Raw genomic sequence first — 12,308 nt, 5'->3', positions numbered from 1 at the left:
ATGGGATTCCTTAGTCATTATGGATATAATCTCACATAAAAAGAAATCTAAACTATTTTTTTATTAACATATGATGTATTATTTGTTTCAGGGGTACAGGTCTGTGATTCATCAGTCTTACACAATTCACAGTGCTCACCATAGCACATACCCTCCCCAGTGTCCATCACTCAGCCACCATATCCCTCTCACCACCCTCCACTCCAGCATGTTTTCTCTCCCTCTCTGGTTTCATCTTGTTTCATTTTTCCCTCCCTTCCCCTATGATCCTCTGTCTTGTTTCTCAAATTCCTCATATCAGTGAGATCATATGATACCTGTCTTTCTCTGATTTCTCTTATTTTGCTTAGCATAATACCCTCTAGTTCCACCCATGTCATTGCAAATGGCAAGATTTCGGGGTTTTTTTGATGGCTGCATAATATTCCATTGTATATATATATATATACCACATCTTCTTTATCCATTCATCTGTCGATAGACATCTTGGTTCTTTCCATAGTTTGGCTATTTTGGACAATGCTGCTATAAACATTGGGGTGCATGTGCCCCTTCGGATCCCTACATTGGTATCTTTGTGGTAAATACCCAGTAGTGCAATTGCTGGATCGTATGGTAGCTCTATTTTCAACTTTTTGAGGAACCTCCATTCCTGTTTTCCAGAGGGGTTGCACCAGCTTGCATCCCCACCAACAGTGTAGGAGGGCTCCCCTTTCTCCACATCCCCACCAACATCTGTCGTTTCCTGACTTGTTAATTTTAGCCATTCTGACTGGTGTGAGGTGGTACCTCATTGAGGTTTTGATTTGTAGGGAAATCTAAACTATCAAGACCCTCTTCAGATATAGTCAATTATTCTATTTCATGTATACATACATTACAAAAATAAAACTACTTAGAATCAGAAAGTATTTTTTAAACATCAAATTCTCTATTAAGCCTCATTTGTAGGGGAAAGATCTATCTGACAAATAGGATGAGATTAGATTAATATCTCTAAAACAAGTTTTCAAAGACTACTTGGGGGGCTATAGAGTCTCAAAGGCAGTCTTTAAGAGTATTCTGGTATCTCTGCTTTTCTTCTTCTCTTCTCTTAAATATTCATTTTTACCTAAATATGAGCTCTTATTTTCCATATGCACAGAGTCATTCAGCTGCTTAGCCAATTCCTAAAATGAACTCAAATCCTCCTTTATAATAATTATATGAAATATAATCACTTTGTAGAAATGATTTTTAAGCCCTCCCAATTCTAGAAATGTTGGGTTCAAAACACATATCCAATCAATCTTAAATTTCCCTATAGTATTCTTAAAGCTAAGAATATTTGATTATATTAATTATATTATTAATATTAACTATTAAGTTTATCAAATTGTTTTAAAACATTTTCATTCTTCAGAATTAAATATTTTGAGATGATTGGCCATCTTAAAATATCTGCTTTATTTATTTATTTTAAAGACTTCATTTATTTATTTGTCAGATAGAGAGCACAAGCAGGGGGACCGGCAGGCAGAGGGAGAAGCAGGCTCCCCACTGAGCAAGGAGCCCGATGCAGGACTGGATCCCTGGACCCTGGGATCTTAACCTGAACCAAAGGCAAACACAACCCACTGAGCTACCCAGATGTCCGAAAATATCTGCTTTATTTAAAATGATACTACAAGAAAACTCTGAGGAGATCATAGACTCAGTGTAAAACGTAAATATTTTTAAAGTTAAACCTATGAAATACAAAATATTTATTGAACTAGGATTTTAAATTAACATCTATCTTCTTATCTTAAAGAAATGACTTTTCAAGTTGAAGAAAGGCAAAAAACAGTTTAAAAGTGTTATTTGCTTGAGTTTGCAAATAAAAGAAAAAAATTAAATATTTTCTAATTTTATGAACACATAACATGAAAGATACACAATGTAATATAGAAAAATACAAAGAATCTTGCATATAATACTTTGTATTAGGAACTAAGGGAGAAATAAAAAAGTCTAAGATAGATCATTGGATTAAAGTGATTAATTAACATAATTAAGACAATAAAAGAAATATTCGTTAAGGGACATTGTGACATTGCTCATAGTGGAAAGCTGTTAAGGTTTTTTATGGATTGAATTTGTCATGGACTGAATTTGAAAGAAAAAGATTTGACTGTCAAAGGTAGCACAGTCCCCTGGAGTGGAATGTGCAGAATGAGAGCAAAGGCTTGAAGGTGCACCCCATGGATACAAGGGAGAGAAGCCAAACAGAGTAGTCCATTAAGGTGAAAACTGGGTCAAATTACCTATAAAGAGAAGTTGAAATAAAACCTGAGTGTGAAGCAATTGCTTTCTAATTATAAATATGCTTGGCTAGAACATAGCGGGTTAATTGGCAGGAAAAGGCTAACATTAGTTTTGGTGGATGTGTTGTAATATGGAGTAGTTCTAAGGAGTGTAGAAAATCACTATATGTTAGAGTGTAATGTATATAATGCAACCAATTAAAGATGAGGAAGCAGCACACAATTGCTGCGGGTGATATTATCATCTTGTTTTAAAAGGAATGGTCCTATGTTAATGTTGGGTTTGGGAATCAAAGCAGAAAGTGGAAACCATGTTTCATTCATTTCCATCCTGGAGAAGGAAATGTAAAGAATGCTGAATTTAGTTTCACTAGACTCTTGCATGGCTTAAAATAACACATCGATCAAAAAAAAAACAATAACCAAAGAAAGGATCCCCTTCATACATGGACCGCAGTTTAAAGCCAATTATCTCAGGATGGGTAGTGATTGTATGGCCTCTCTCATATATATCTCAATGGGTAATTTTAAATGAGATACTACTACAGGTTGGGAGATTTAATTAGAATAAAGGAAACACAATCCTATGATTAGGTAGGACCTCACATAACATTAACCTCCACCCATTATGCCTCTGGAAACAGAAAAAGAGTTGGGCTTCCTGAACTCTGGTTTTCTAACCTAATCTGACCATTTTCTAAGCATAAGAGTATACTATAAATCCTAAGAGAATGATACTTAACAAAGACCTGCTTCAGAGCCAGGGGAAGAAACTAGCGTGGTGGACTGGCTTCAGGGAATATATGGGTATGTCTGGAAGTTGGCTGACAGGTGGGAAGAGGACTTTCCAGAGGACTAAAACTGCAGGAAAAATTAAATAGATGCTTACTCATGTTTCTTCTTTCTCCCTCCCTCCTACTTCTGAAAGATGAAGTACCTATAACTTCCAAGAACTTGCCAGGAAAGGACTTGAAGCTGCTGACACTGAAAACCTTCAGATTCTCCCCCAGCCCTTCAGTCTACTATAAATGAACTAACCAACATTCTTCCCATGATCAAATAAGGAAACCCAAACAATGCCAATGTCATCATGGTTTTACCCTTTCACTGAATTTTAACACAGCTTCAACAGAAGTGTGACACCACCCTGTAACTAACTGGAGATCTTAGTATTCCCCTGCCTTTAAACAAGAGGTTCAGGCCAAGGACACCAGGGTGGATCTGTGGTCTTTACAACATCCATGAAATCACTAATACACTGTAGAACCAATAGGATCTCACAAACTAAACTGTGTGGAACTCAATTTATCTGCCTCAGAGGGATTAAGAGTAGAGTTCAGTCTGGTGGGATTCAGAACTCTGGTTCCATGGAGTCTAGGTACTAAAGACATTGGGCTGAGCCATCCCCCCAGCTATAATGATGCAAGTCATGTATGGCAGGAAAATGCTGTAGTTAAAATCAGAAATTTTTTTTATCATAATTTTTTTATTGGTGCATAACTGTGAGAAAAATGCTCTGGTGTGTCTAAAATTTTCTTCTCTGGCATTACACACTTCTTTAAAAAGACTTGGATAAATAGTGGCTCAGCTCCTTCAGAATTAAGATTGTATGAAAATATTACAAAATAATTTTAAAAGTTAACATTTTTATTCTCAAATTGAACTTTGTATTACTAAAATGTCTCACATCTTCCAGGTTAAAATATTTCATCTTTTTGGGTAAGTTCCCTTGAAAAGTTACTGCAAGATTTTCCTGTTACTAGATTATTTTAACTTTAAAAAAAAAGAGGCACATAAGCATTTTAAATGAGAATGTGGAGGAAAATAAGTAACTCACAAACTATTAACCCAAAAACTTTCCTCCAAAGAAACATTCTTTCTTGCATTCTGTAAATTCTGTATGTTCATGTTTCCTTTCTCCAATTTAATTGTAATTCCATGATCCCAACACTGAAATGGAAAGTATCACTGTCCCCCCTCTGACACCTGGAACAATACACTACACGTGGTAGGTCCTCAACAAATATTAGTATCCCCCAAACCTAGGAAGATGTCATTATTTCCTTAAATTGCATATATTTATAAGTTAACCACAATTTTAATAAACTAGATAATGCTCGTGGATGTGAAAACACAAACTTAAAACACATGGGAAATATTACACTGGGATTTTTTTGTCAGTTTTGTTTGCAGAAAGCAAGCAAATAAACCACATGATTAATTACGAAGAAAAACTGTAATGTCTCATATAACGATAAATAACTGTTGGTCCTTTGTATCAGTGGGAGACAAGAGAAGGGTGAACCATCCAAGCTGACAGATCCTCCTAGGAAAAGCCTGTGCTTTGAATCAAGTGATTGTGTTTTTACTCAGACATTTGACTAAGATGGAATCTGCTCCTCTGGGGATCCACTCCAAGGGAAATAATAATGTCCTACTGTAACAACACCACACAGGAGGCTCAATAAAGTTGTTCGGTTTCTTCAACCTTTTCCCTTCTTCACATTCCACCCCATGCTGGGCGTATGTCATTGTAGAACAGATTCACGTAAAACTCCCTGTTTCACTTTTCCCCAAAAGGATTCCAAGTGGTTCAGTTTTCAAGTTTAAAAGAATCTTTTGTGAAAAGCTAAGGTGGAAATGACAACAAAAATGCCAATCAAACACACAATACACAGTTAGTAATTTTTGCATGACAAGTCACATAGTGAATATAGTGGTTAGTTGGGATTGTGATGCAGATATTTATCCCAGATAATAAGAGATATGAGTGTGTGACCTAGACTTGGATGTTCACCGGAGTGAAAGTGTTTTTATTTTCCCCAGATCCTTATTTTGGAAAGAGTATTTCACAGCCCTATATCACATTAAAAAGAAAATCTTAAAGGTTTTACTTGTTATTAGTGGAGTTAATAATCACAGAAATTGTAAGTAATTAAAAATATTTTTCTCAATAAAATTAAACTATGCTCCAAAAGCTCTTGGCAGCCTCCAAAATATGACAAAGAAATTTTGTTCATTCTAATGCATTCATAAAAATAGAAATTTAATTAATCCCATAGAAATAGGATTGCATTTTAAATCTGATATTTCAACCTATACTATTTAGACCAGTGTGTCACAGATGTGCAATGGAAAATTGGAATGAATAAACCAAGAACAAAGTACAAATACCAAGAAGGCATATGACTCGTCTGTTCACTTCTCTCCACACCTAGAACAACATCTAATGAACAGAATGGCCTTTATAAAGTACTTATGAAACGAATGAGTACTCTACAAACATATTAATAGGCTTTTCACTCAGAAGGGGGAATGAGATGAAGGGAATTAAAAATTAAGACCCTCTCCCAATATTAAATTTTTCTACCAGATCTCAAGCCAATCTCAAGAATCCTAAACTAATCTGCACTGGAGTGTGTGTGTGTGTGTGTGTCTGTGTGTCTGTGTGTGTGTGTCTGTGTGTCTGTGTGTGTGTCTGTGTGAGAGAGAGAGAGACCCAGTCACAACTTCTCACCCTCATCTCAGGAGCAGAGAACAGATGTTATTCATTGTTGGATATATTTTTCTCCTCACAACACACATACACATATATAGGCTGTAATACTGACCATCTCATAAAATAAAAAAAGCAAACAAAAAATTTCCCTAGGCCTAAATAGTCCCTGTGGAAACTTCCTCATTTCTCTGTTTTCCCTTCTAGCAAAGTTCTTCAAAATACCTGCCTATATTCACAGAACAGTGTGTGGCATATTACAGGGCTTGATAAATATTTGTTCCATAAATGAACGAAGAATGGCACCATATTTAAGATGTAGTATTAATATATTCCATGTTTGGTTTGCCACTACGCTATCTTAATTTACATATTCAATATAAATGTTTTGACATCTATCACCTATGGTGGCAATATTATGAGCTAACTGCTGTTTGTGTGTGTCTGTGTGTGTGTGTGTGTGTGTGTGTGCGTGCGCACACAATGCACATACCATATACACATACGTGCACATAGTTGTGTTAGGGAAAGGAAGTATATCCCAACATTATAGCCCTCAAAGAACTTACAGTTTATATGTGCAAAATTTAACTACAACACAAGACAGTTTTGGGTAAATGCAATACATATATTTATTTGTTCATTCCTTCAACAAATATTTGTTGAGCATTTCCAAAGACCCTGTACTAAGAAAAGCAACAAAGAGTGGATGGAAATAAAAAACAAAGTAAGACCGTAGGGGATAAGTGGCAGTATTCTAGATATATGTAAGATTTGTGTAAGTGGCAGATTGAACAGGACTTAAGAAAGTTAATAAGAGACAAGAAAAGAAGGAGGATTTTAGTACATTTAGAAAAATAAGAAGAAATAAAAATGTAATACATGATATTTCTAAGCAAAAGCACCTGAAAAAGTGCAGGCAATAAAATATCCCATGTAAAGAAGCGTTTGCTTCAGTCACTCCCTAGAGAAGAAAGATATTTTTGTTCTGAATACATAGTATGTAGCAAAGACACAGACTCCAGAAAATTTATTTCAGGCATGAGAGGAAAAAAGCCAAATACCAAGAAAAATATGTTCCAGACTATGACGATCAGATCAAATCATATTTTTATGAAAAAGTATGTGGGAGCATCCAGCATGGCTTTTTATCCTAATTTTTTTTAAGGCCAAACTAGCCAAGTTTTCATATGGAATCATGGCCCTGTTTTGAGTCTGTAATGGTAGATATTATAGAATTGTCAAAAGAGGTTAACTTCAATTTTAGACCATTTACATTCTTATGCATTTTAAGAATTGCTCAACAGGAATATCTTACATTACCTCTGCAAAGCTTTTCACTTTGAGAAAAGTGTTAGATATCTTGTAAAACTACATGGTTTATTATTTGTGACTGTAATAGAAATGCTGTGTTCAGTATTTTTTTTTCCATGAGGAATGTTTGTTTGTCTAAGTGATAAATAAAAAGTTTCCTAACATGGTAACCATATGGGTCTGGGAAATTACCTGCTGCTCAAATGCTTCTGAAGATTTTATTTAGATCATATTTGTGTTTAAAAATAAATATGCAGATTTGTTTCAGAGGTACTTGAAATAAAAAGACACACTATTTCCTTACATTTTTTTTGAATGTTTTAGTTAATTTTGAACCAATTCTTTGTCTTGATAAGAAAAAAAAAGAAGATAGCAGGAGGTGAAGAATGAAGGGGAGGAAATCGGAGGGGGAGACAAACCATGAGAGATGATGGACTCTGAAAAACAAACTGAGGGTTCTAGAGGGGAGGGGGTGGGGGGATGGGTTAGCCTGGTGATGGGTATTAAAGAGGGCACATTCTGCATGGAGCACTGGGTGTTATGCACAAACAATGAACCATGGAACACTACATCAAAAACTAATGATGTAATGTATGGTGATTAACATAACAAAAAATTTTAAAAATGGGAAAAAATAAATATGCAGATAATTATCAAGACAAAGAATTGGTTCAAAATTAACTAAAACATTCAGAAAAAAATGTAAGGAAATAGTGTCTTTTTTTTTCAAGTACATGGACAAGTTAAAGGTCACATTAGCAAGCTCTGAGAAATTGTCAACTTGGGCTTTGGCTCCTCCTAATTCACCTGAGCCCTGATGTGGTTGCATGGGTTTGCTGTGATGTCTGCAATGCTTGTACTATCTTCAGAACACACTCTCATATTCATTATCTATGAAGGAAGGAAGGAAGGAAGGAGGAGAGGGAGAGAGACAGAGGAAGGGAGAAGGAGGGAGGGAGGGAGGGAAGAAGGAAGGAGGGAAGGAAGGAAGGGTAGGTGGGTGAAACGGAGGGGGAGAGAGAGAGGGAGGGAGGGACAGAAGAAGGAAGGAAGGAAGGAAGGAAGGAAGGAAGGAAGGAAAGAAGGAAAAGAAAAAGCTAGCACTTCTCTGCAGTGAGGAAGGATTAGCAAGGGCTGGTCCTAACAGACAGAGAGAGTGGGCTCAGAAGCAGAACACCTATAAATTCACATTTTATTAGCCTGGTTCACATCCTGCTCGACTCCTCTCTCACCCCGCAAGAGAAAATTCTTGTTTACATGTATAATCTCCTTGGGACCATGGAGGAGTATGAACTGTGCTCTATGAAAAGAACTATAGTCATACGTGGGGAAAGTAAGCTTAATATGACCTGTGAGAGCTGTACATCTCCTAATCTAAATTCCTCTTAAGAGATCTACCATCATCAGTCCAGTGAACTCAAACTTTCAAAAGTTCTACAGTTAATAAACCAATAAAACTGACAGTTGGGTATGACTGACATTCTTATTGAAAAAAATGAAGATAGACTAGCATGACTAGAGAATAAAGACAGCTCTATATTCTTCATGGAGCTGGGTCTTTGAAACATATATTGAGTGATTTTTTAATCTGTTTTGTTATATAAGCAAACATTCCTATTCATATGAATTCTATTCTATAGGAGACTGAAATTAAATGATTTTTCAAAGTAGCCTAACAGGAAAAATACAGGATGCAAAAAGAAACATAGGTGTTAAAATGTCCTTTCCAATCTGTTACCTGTGGTAAAGATTCTTAGACTTAGTTACAAAAATGTGAGGTTCCTAAAGATGCAGGTGGTGGAATTCAAATTAGATGTCACAAACATATCATGCAACTCTATCTCCAGTTGCTTAACTTCTTGTTTCAGGTAAACTGTTTTGTTTGAACCACCCTCTATTGATATGAGAAGCCTTAAGAACAGCAAACCATGAGGACAGGGGTAGGAATCTGAAGATTGTTCAAAAGAGAATTTTCAAGAGCCAGTTTTGAAGAGCTTTAAAGAAAATAGCAGGCAGTCACCTTACACTGTTAGTTTACATTTGATGTGACTTTAAGACAGATGGGCTTAGAGTACTTGATTTCTTTAAATCTCTTCTAGCACTTATTCTTTTATTTATTTCATTAATGAATATATAGCCTGCCTTGTTCCCAAAGTACTTGCAGTTGCTTAGAAAAATCTATATGGTAAAATAAAATTTTTAAATTAGGGAAATCAGTAAATAGAGAAAATGAGCTCATATATTATAAAAAAGCCAGAGAGTAAGAACTCAGAAACAAATATGTACATTTCTGCAAAAGAATTAAAAGGTGTACCATAAATTCAGTTCCAAGTCCTTTACCAGACAAACTGAAGTGAGAAATATGATCAGTTACAAAATTATCATCATGCATAAGATAAAAACATACCAGCTGTCCCAGAGAAACACACATTTTCCTACACTGAAGTTCACACAAAAGTCTCTTACAGTTCCTCTTAGAGGGAACCCTGAAGAACTTAAGAAACATCATCCTCAGTAATATCCCTACATCCTATAGAGAGCTCCACAGAGTTGTTTCTTATTGTGGCTGCCTTACCATGTTCACAGGAAAGCACAATTTCATATATGCAGTTTTAAAGGGTTGCCAAAACCACACAATCTATTCACAGAGCTTTCTGTTTGCCTCATTTTATCCAGGGGTAAATTTGAATGCCATTTAGCACAATAGATGGACTAGAATCCTTCAGGCGATCTTTTAATATTACTTTTCAAAAACCAAGTTGTGATAAGGGTCACCGTCTCTAACAATATCATGGAGTGGAAGGATTGCATAGGCTGATCCTTATTGACAGTTTGCCCAGTCCAGTTCTAAAATCACTTCTTTTCGGAAATACAAGATACTAGTCTGAATCATTTCCCACTCCATCTCCACTGATAAGTATACAAAGGCAATATCTTCAGAGAAGGCCAATATTATTTTAGGAAATATTCTGGTTGTGCTACAAACACATACATTGTAATGCAGTACACATAACACTAGAATTTAAACTCCTCAAAAGTGGGGATTTTTGTCCACTTTCTTTAATGCTATCTCCCCAGTGACTAGAAATAGCATCTGGCATATAGTCGATCCTCAACAAGACTTTTTTGTTGTTGTCAGTAATTTGCTAGGGAAGTGATAATAATAAAGCTCCTAAGAATCAGTGCTAATAAATAATTGAACTTACATGGTCTTATTCACAAAGCTTATATTTACATTTAACAAATAGTAGTATGTGACACCTTTATTATCTACAGATAATGCTTTATGAATATTTGTACTCAAGGATGCCTTATATTAACTTGCATGTCACCCATTATCCATAGGTGGAAAGCACCGGATAACAGCTTTGCTTTTATTATTTGGGCCTTAAAATTCATGTCAGAGGATTTCTCAAATTGCCCAGCAGAGCTGTAGAAAAATGGTGTGGTTAAAACCAGTGAGTGGGATATGACCTCCACAGACCTTCGTCTCAATCATGGCTTTACCATGTTCTAGCTGAATGGCCTTAGGAAATGCACTTTGCTTCTCTGAAGTCTCTGAAAAGAGCATAATTATATGTGCATCAACCAAGTGTTGTGAGGAAAAATGAAAGAATATATGTAAAGAGTTTCACACATAGTAAGGGTTCTTTTGTAAAGTGCTCTTGTCTTTCCAACAGATGTTAGATGGATATCAAATTTTAATTCCTGTGACTGCTCTTGGTTCCTTATAAGAAATTCATTAGGATCTTTTTCTGTTCTCTATAGCAAGAAGACATATAGTCAGAACATTTGAAATCACTGTCTGATTTGCCAAGGGATTTTCTATGGACTCTGACTCTTATAGTGTCCTTAAGATTCAAAGTAAATTTAATATCTGGATTTCTCATATAATGCTCATGAAAGCTCATCCTATAAGCAGTGCTCTGAACTTAAGGGTATAAAGCATAGGATGGATGAGTAAAAGATAAAAGATTTTCTATAGTTGTCACATTTTTCCTTAATTATTATATACTTAATGACCTACTTCCCTACCAGACCAGAAGGACAAAAAGCATCCTTGACAGTTTCCTGGTAAAATGCAGATAATCAACATGACACTAATAAATGAGCATTGCTTTAATATTTTTACCTAATATTTTGTTTAGGGTCATCCAAAAGAAAATCTAAATAATCAAATACCCTTTAGTGTATCTGTAACAGGGATTACAAACAATCTCTTTCATCTTTTCCTTTTCTTGCAGCACCAGACAATAGTCTCTTTATTGTAGTTATTACTGACATTAATGCAAACATTTCTGACAAGTGGAAAATCTCCTTGTAATTAAATTTCTGTTGTACTTTACTGTACTGTTTTTCCCTAAAGAAAGTCCCTGTTAACAGATTTCAAGCCGTGATAATAATATTTTCTTCCTATGTTATCAAAAATCGTAATCTGTTTTCTTTCTTGGACAGCACTCAAAATAGCTGTAAGATTTAAGAAAACCAGAAAAGATACTTTTTTCAAAGCTTGAGTGAATTGTTCTTGAATATCAACTTAGAGTTTTGGTAGAATGAAGAACACTAGCAAACATAATGTAATAACTTTGAGCTGGAAATTCGTCTCAGCAAAAGTTATAGTCTGGAAACTGCTGACTTTTCAGAGGTGGATGGGGAAGTAAGGGGAGAGTAAATTAAATAAATGGAATTTATATGTGCTTTTAGATCCATAGCCCTTGTTATTTAAGTTATAACTTTTGAATATGATACAAATAAATTCTGAAAACAATCTCATTCAGCTCAACTTCTGTTTTTGTTTTGACCATTTTACTTAAACAAGAATAGCCTAACTTAGCTTAAAGTGAAATAGCTAATTAACACATTTGTAAAAATAAAACATAAGCCTCCCCCCAGATAACTCCATGTGAGCCAACTATGTATGATATCAAATTCCTTCATAAATAAGACGAAGTTCATGACAGATAAAAGTCAGCTTTTTGAATCCTTATATTTCATAATCTAACACACCTATTTTGAGCCTTTTGTACCGTCGATTTTTTTTTAAATGGAGCCTCTCAAACAAAAACCAGTTTTCTTCAATTCCAGCCAAATAACTGATTTCATTAAAAAACGGGTTACAATATGTAAAACATTTATAGAAAAAAAGCCTGTTGTCCCCTCTGTACCAACCAATAGTTGTAAAACACGGATGTGATAAATACATAAAACAATTA

Source organism: Zalophus californianus, chromosome 12, assembly GCF_009762305.2.
Source record: "Zalophus californianus isolate mZalCal1 chromosome 12, mZalCal1.pri.v2, whole genome shotgun sequence".
Lineage (NCBI taxonomy): Eukaryota > Metazoa > Chordata > Mammalia > Carnivora > Otariidae > Zalophus > Zalophus californianus.
The sequence above is the reverse complement of the archived record's forward strand: the minus strand, read 5'-3'. Positions refer to the sequence as shown.